The sequence below is a fragment of the Apus apus genome, chromosome 25, assembly GCF_020740795.1.
Source record: "Apus apus isolate bApuApu2 chromosome 25, bApuApu2.pri.cur, whole genome shotgun sequence".
NCBI classification, from domain to species: Eukaryota; Metazoa; Chordata; class Aves; order Apodiformes; family Apodidae; genus Apus; species Apus apus.
The window spans coordinates 3,493,251-3,499,888 of NC_067306.1; positions in this window are offsets into that span (position 1 = coordinate 3,493,251).

Genomic DNA, 6,638 nt, shown 5'->3' on the forward strand with positions numbered 1-6,638 from the left:
CAGGTGAGATGCCTGCAAGCCCGGAGATGCCTGTTGGTTCCTCTCTGCTGCCCCCAGCACCCACCAAGCATGGGCTCAGAGACACCCATGGGGCACCCTGCAGAGCAGGGGGCCAGTACGTGCCCTCCCCACACCTTTCAGAGGTTCTGGGGTGGGTGATGGATGCCCATCTGCTCCCAGCATGGAGGGTACCAGGGGACAGGAGGGGAAGGATGGGAAAAACTGTGTTGCCACGGAGACGGATGCTGAACCGCTCGTGGGGCTGTGGGCTTGGGGGGTCCTGGGGGAGATGTGGTGTCCCCAGGCAGGGAGGATGTGTCCCATCAACTTGTGTCACCATCACCAGCTGCGTGGAGCTGCTGCCCTCCCTCTCTCCAGAGAGTGTGTGTGTGGCCACGTGTGTGATGGCCAGGCTGTCACTGCTGTGGGCCAGGGGTGCCACCACCGCCCTGCCGCACTTCTCACAGGGCACTGCTCCCTCTCAGCAGTTTTGATAAGCTCCTGATCTTGCCAGGCATGCAAAATCTCCCTGCTGGTGCAGCCCTCAGCCCCAGGCTCCCCAAAATAAGGAAATAAGGAGTTTGACAGTGAATGCTTCTTAGGGCAGCTCTAAGGTACCAGCTGCGATAGGAAAGGGTGAGCAGGGGTGGTTGTGTGAAGGAGCAGGGGTTTGGGGATGGTCCCTGTGCTGGATGGGAAGATCTGCTGTTTTTTCTGGGTCTATCTCAGCACTACGGCCTCTGGCTGAAGATGCTCAAGCCCATTTCCCCCTTAATTTCCTTTAAACCACATTTTTGGCTTCCCCATCCCATTTCTCCAAGCATTCAAGGGTGCTTCAAAACCCCTGTCTGATCCATCTCGCTGAGATCTCTCCTTGAGGAGCTTCTGGATGGGAGAGAAATTATTCTCTCCTGATTTAAACCTCAAAAAGAGCTTTTTTTCATCCCGTGTGCAGCCTCGTGTGCTACTTTTCCTCATGACTCTGGCTTCCTGGGCACAACAACTCCTGCACCAGTTGGTACAAAACACTGTGTGGGGAGGTTTTTTTTCCCTCCCTGTCCAGACCCCGAGTTTAAAAGCTCCTGCTTGATTTACTGATTCATTCAATCAATTATCATCGTGTATAATTCGTTAAGCTGCTTTCCCAGATGTGGAGAGGCTGCTGTGAGGGAGAGGGGGGGAAAAAAACCCACCTCTCCAGTCCAAATTTTTCATGTAAACAAAGCAGGCTTTTTTTCTGATCCTTTTAGAAAAAAGGAAGAAACACACCCAAGCAGCTGGGGTTGTATTTTTTGTTTGTTTGGTTGTGCTTTTTCCATTGATTTCAGAGCTGTGATTGCTAAAATAATTATGAGTAAGTGCTGTGGCCAGTGCAGCCCCTCAATGTCACCTGGGCTTGGGGACTGGGCTGGCAGGAGGGATCCAGGAGTCCTCAATCCTTGGCCCTGCTGCCTGATGGCAAAGTGTCTCTGCTGAGGGGTTTTGTCAAGACTGGGTGGGGTTTTTTTTCCCACCTTTTCCCTGCATAAAAGGTGTATTTAAAGCCTGGCATGTGCCCTCTGTACGGGGACAGGCTGCACTGGGCCATGGGAAGCTCACCCTGGGCCCCAGGGCACTGATTGCTGCTTTATCACCAGAAATGCACACTCAGCTCTTGCCAGGGGCTGAACCAGCAGAAATGCCCCTTATCAGCACGATTTCCACCCCAACCCCCACAAAAAAAGTGCTTCCAAGCACGTGCCTCTCCTAGGATGAGGGTTTATGGCCCCAGGGAGGCTGGTCCTGGGGCAGGTGTGGGGACACATGTGAGCTGGGCTGGTTGCACAGTGCAGCCCTGCCTGGCCATGGGTTTCCCTCATGACTCAGTGTGGCCAAAGGTGGATGGGAAGGGGATGGAGATGTGGTTTCAACCACAGGATCTCCTCCAGCTCCATCCTGCAGGTTGGGAGGATACTACAGCCTGAGGTTGGGACATTTCAAAGCCCTGAAACTGCAGCCTTGCTGGAGGCAGCCATGGGCCTAGGGCTCCAAAATGATGCCCATATTTTGGGAGGGTCATAAATAAATGCAAAACCCTGCTGGTCAGCCCCTGGGGAGCCCCAGGATTGGAGATGTGCCCAGTGCACACAGCCAGGAACATCACAGGGCAAGAAGTAAAAGCCTGGCCAGAAATCATCCCTCCTCCTTCAACCCCCATCCTTCGTCCTTCATCCCTCCTCCATCATCCCTCATCCCTCCTCCTTCATCATTCATCCCTCATCCCTCCTCCTTCATCCCTCATCCCTCTTCCTTCATCATTCATCCTTCTTCCCTCATCCTTCATCCCTCCATCCCCCGCCTCCTCACCAACCAGCCAGATCTGGGCACCGATACGGGCTGAGCCAAGAATCCAACACATTCCCTCTGCACCCATCAGCCCAATAAAACGTGACAAAGTCCATTATTTCCTTTTTTTTTTTTCCCCCTCCCTCCTTCTTTAATAACTGCAAACAATCCCAGCCCTGAGGCGAGCGAGCGTGACTGCCCTGGGAGCATTAATCATCCCCCGGGAGCCCAGCGCGGGTTATCGTGGCTGTTTATCCCAGCTGCTATTAAAAAATTGCCATAAATGCTCCTTCAGCCTCTTCTGAAAGAGATGAAGTGTTTGCACTGGCTGCTCTGATCCTATCACCCGCCCGGCTCAGCAAAGTTCTGTTCCCTGTGAGGAGGAGAAAGAGGAGAGGGTGGGTAATTCCTGCCAGGAGGAGAACTAGAGTTTTTTCCAGCCAGGCTGCTCCCATCCCAGCTGGGGAAGGAGCTGTGTTCCCTGGGGAGCTTAGTCCCAGCTGGGAATTCCCTGTTTTTCAGCCTTCACGGGACCACAGGGAGTTTGGGACCAATCCCTCCCACCAGTTCAGGCTGGAGAAGAGAAGGCTTTGGGGACAACCTCAGAGCACCTTCCAGGGCCTGAAGGGGCTCCAGGAAAGCTGGGGAGAAACTCCATCTCCAGATGAGGAGAAACTCTTATCTCCAGAGAGGATAGTGATAGTACAAGGGGGAATGGATTGAAACTGGAAGAGGGAGATTTAGATGAGACATGAGGAGGAAATTCTTCCCTGTGAGGGTGGTGAGAGCCTGGCCCAGGTTGCCCAGGGAAGCTGTGGCTGCCCCATCCCTGGCAGTGTTGAAGGGCAGGTTGGATGGGGCTTGGAGCAGCCTGGGCTGGTGGGAGGTGTCCCTGTCCATGCAGGGGGTTGGATGTAGATGATCTTGAAGGTCCCTTCCGACCCCAGCCATTCCATGATTGTATGATGTGACCCAGTGGGACAATTTGTGCTTAATTCTGGGCTACCCCACATATGCTCCCTTGGCAGCCACAGACTCTTCCAACATGACTTCCCCCCCCCCACCCCTGCCTCTAGTGAAAAATCTGTTCATTTTGTCCCAGATTTGGGGTTCTGTAAGGAACCACAGAGGCTGGGGTTGTTTCAGGCTGCAGCTCAGCTCCTCTGAGGCACCTGGGCTCTTGAATCACAATCCTCGAGGGAGTCATCTCACAAATTAACATTTCTTAGTGATAAAAACTCGATTTAGAAGGGAAAAAAACCCCACAAACGCCAAACCAAAAGAGGTGATATCAGCAAAATGGTAATTTGATAACCTCTGGCGGCAGGAGGGGGAGCTGCCAGCACCAGGGCCAGGGTGAGCAGCAGGGGAAGGGCAGGAACTGCTGGTTCTACCATGAATTATCAGTTGATAACATTCCTATCGATCCGCGGGTGCTCAGCAACCCGGGACAAACCTGGAGCGGGTGCCGGGCTTGGCTGGTAGCCGGGAAGCTGGAGCAGGATCTGCTGAGCTGCTCCCACCCGCTGATCTGCAGGAAGCTGTGGCAGCATCCCTGGGAAACCCTGAGCATGCCTGAGCAGCTCTGAGCACCCCTAAACACCCCTGAGTGTCCTGGAACACCCCTGAACATTCCTGAGAACCCCTGATCAGCCCTGTGCAACTCCAAGCACCCCTGAGCATCCCTGAACATCCTTGAGCAGCCCTGAGCACCCCTGAACATCCCTGAGAACCCCTGAGCAGCCCCAAGCATCCCTCAGAACCCCTGAACATCCCTGAGGAGCCCCAAGCATCCCTGAGCACCCTTGAGAACCCCTGAGCAACCCTGAACATCCATGAGAACCCCAGAACACCCCTGAGCACCTCTGAGCATCCCTGAGAACCTCTGAACACCCCTGAGCAGCTCCAAGCATCCCTGAGCACCCCCAAGCATCCCTGAGCACCCCTGAGCATCTCCAAGCCCTACAGCCCGTGCTGGGGCATCCTGCAGTGTGACTGACACCCAACCCACACGTTCCCTCCTGGCAGTGCAGGGAGGATTTCATTCCTGCCAGCTCGGGGAAGGCTCAGGCAGATTTAATAAAGCCATTATGCCCCTGGCAGTGTCTTTAATTAAAGAGCTGGTTACAAATGGCTCCCTGTTCCCCGGGAAGAGGAGGGCACTGGCCACTGTTGAAGGAGCTTGTTTGTCCCCAGTCAGCTGCCACCGAGTCCCCTTGCACATGGCAATGGGTGCAGGGACCCCTCAGCAAAAGCTGCCATGGGCCACCCTTGGATTTGTCCCCTCTGTGAGGTTGGGACAAGCCACCACCTCCATTTAATCATGTCAGGCTGGAGGCTGCTGCATCTTTTTGGCTGCTGAAAGTCGAGGGAGTTCAGCTGGAGGAGGTTATAAACATTTATAAATCTGCTCAGGATTGTATTACAACAGAGCTGCTCTCAGCAGATGGCCAAGCTTTTTGTTCTGCCAAGTATCCTAGAGGGTGGACCCCCCCCAAATCTCATCCCCTTTTGAAGCTTTTCCAAGGGTCTCAGTTGGACCATGGTGGGGAGGGGAGGACGTCCTCCCTGGACACCCACCCAGCCCTTCCCAGCTGGGGCACAGCCCCACGGCTCAAGGTTTGCAGTTTATGGTGGTTTTTATGGCTCAGCTGGTTCCCTCCAGGAAACCATTTCCCAACAACCTCCAGGGTGATAAACCCAACTCCAGGCATGGAGGTGGCAGCAGGTCCTAGAGCAGCACTGTCCTCAGCCTCCCACTGCCGTGGGGTTGTCCCCCCGTGGGTCAAGGCTGGGGGGTGATGGCCCTGGGACTCTGTCCTGGGCTGCAGCAGGGCCCAGACTTCACTCTTGATGTGACAGGTCTCCATCAGGCCCCAGGGCTGAGCTGGGATCTGCTGAATCACGCCGTGGTGGGGGTTGTCCAGCCCCTGGGGTTTGTACCCCGTGGCACAGGTCCCCAGTGAGGGCAGGAGGTGATGGAGGAGATTGGGGGGACCTCAGGAGGGTCCTTAGCCTGCCTTTGCTCAGGAGGGTCTGAGCAGATGAGAGCAAGTGCCCAAGGGAAGGGCTGAAAGGGGGGGAACAACCCTGCGCCCAGGCAGGGGTGGTTACACCTGATCCTCTGCCCCAGGGGAGGGAGGGTCCCTCCAGCTGCTCCTGCTCCCACCCGTGGCCCAAGGCTGAGGGTGCAGATCCCACCAACCACTCCAGGTACCAGAGTGCCCCGGCTCCCACGGGTGACCTGTCTCGGGGGGCTGCTGCTGGTCTCTTTAGGGCTCCAGACCCACGGGGGCTTCCGAGCCCACCCGGGCCTCACCCTCCGGATCCCACGGGGGATCCTGGAGGCTCAGGATGCTCCGGGTCCTCCCGGCCGCTCGGTCCTTCCCCCGGGCGCAGCGCACGGCGAGGTCCTGGTGACATCTAGTGGCACCGTGTGACACACACCGACACCCCGACACACCCCCTGGCACCGTGTGACACACACCGACACCCCGACACCCAGACACGGCGGGGGGTGTCGGTCCGGGGGTGCTGCTGGCCCCGCTGCCCAGCTCTGCACCCCCAGCTGCCCCTCCGGAGACCCCGCCTGCAGCCGGGCCGGGAGGAACAGGGAAGGGGGACCCCCCCTGTGTTCCCCCATCTCCCGTTATACCCCCATGTCCCCTCATATCGCCCCATCTCCCTTCATATCCCTGCTTTTCTCCCTCTGGGACATCCCGCGGGGAGCACAGGATGCAGCCCGAGGTGCTGGAGGGGTTTATAGAGGGGGGAGTGGGTGGAAGCAGGGGGGGTCCTTGGGGACATGTCGCCCCCCCTGCCATCCCCTGACCCACAGGCCCAGCCCGGGGCCTTGCAGGGTGTCACCCCGGTGCTGATGGGGAGCAGGGGACTCAATTTAGCCAGCCCCTCATTAGCGCTGCCCAAATTAATGTGTCCTGCACCCCTGTCCGGGGGGCTCATCCACCCAGGTTTGGGGTTCCCAGCCTGGTTTGGGGGTGCAGTGCCCCAGGGTGCAGGCACAGATTGGGGGTGGGGGGATGGGAGGGGGGCACACAACCTGTCAGCGTCCCTCGGGGACAGTCCCCAAATTACACAGACCCCTTCATGCTAATCCCCCCCCACTCCCCCCCCCCCGCAATTTCGCAGCCCTCGGTCCCCCTCCCCAGCCCGCAGTGACACCCCCTGCAGCGATGCTGGGGGGGTGCAGCCCCCTCCAACCCCCCCCCCCCCCGCTCCCCGCCCCCCTCTTGGGCTTTGCCATCGCTCGGTTGCCATGACAACGCTGTGTCCCGGTCCCTCGCTCAGACGCT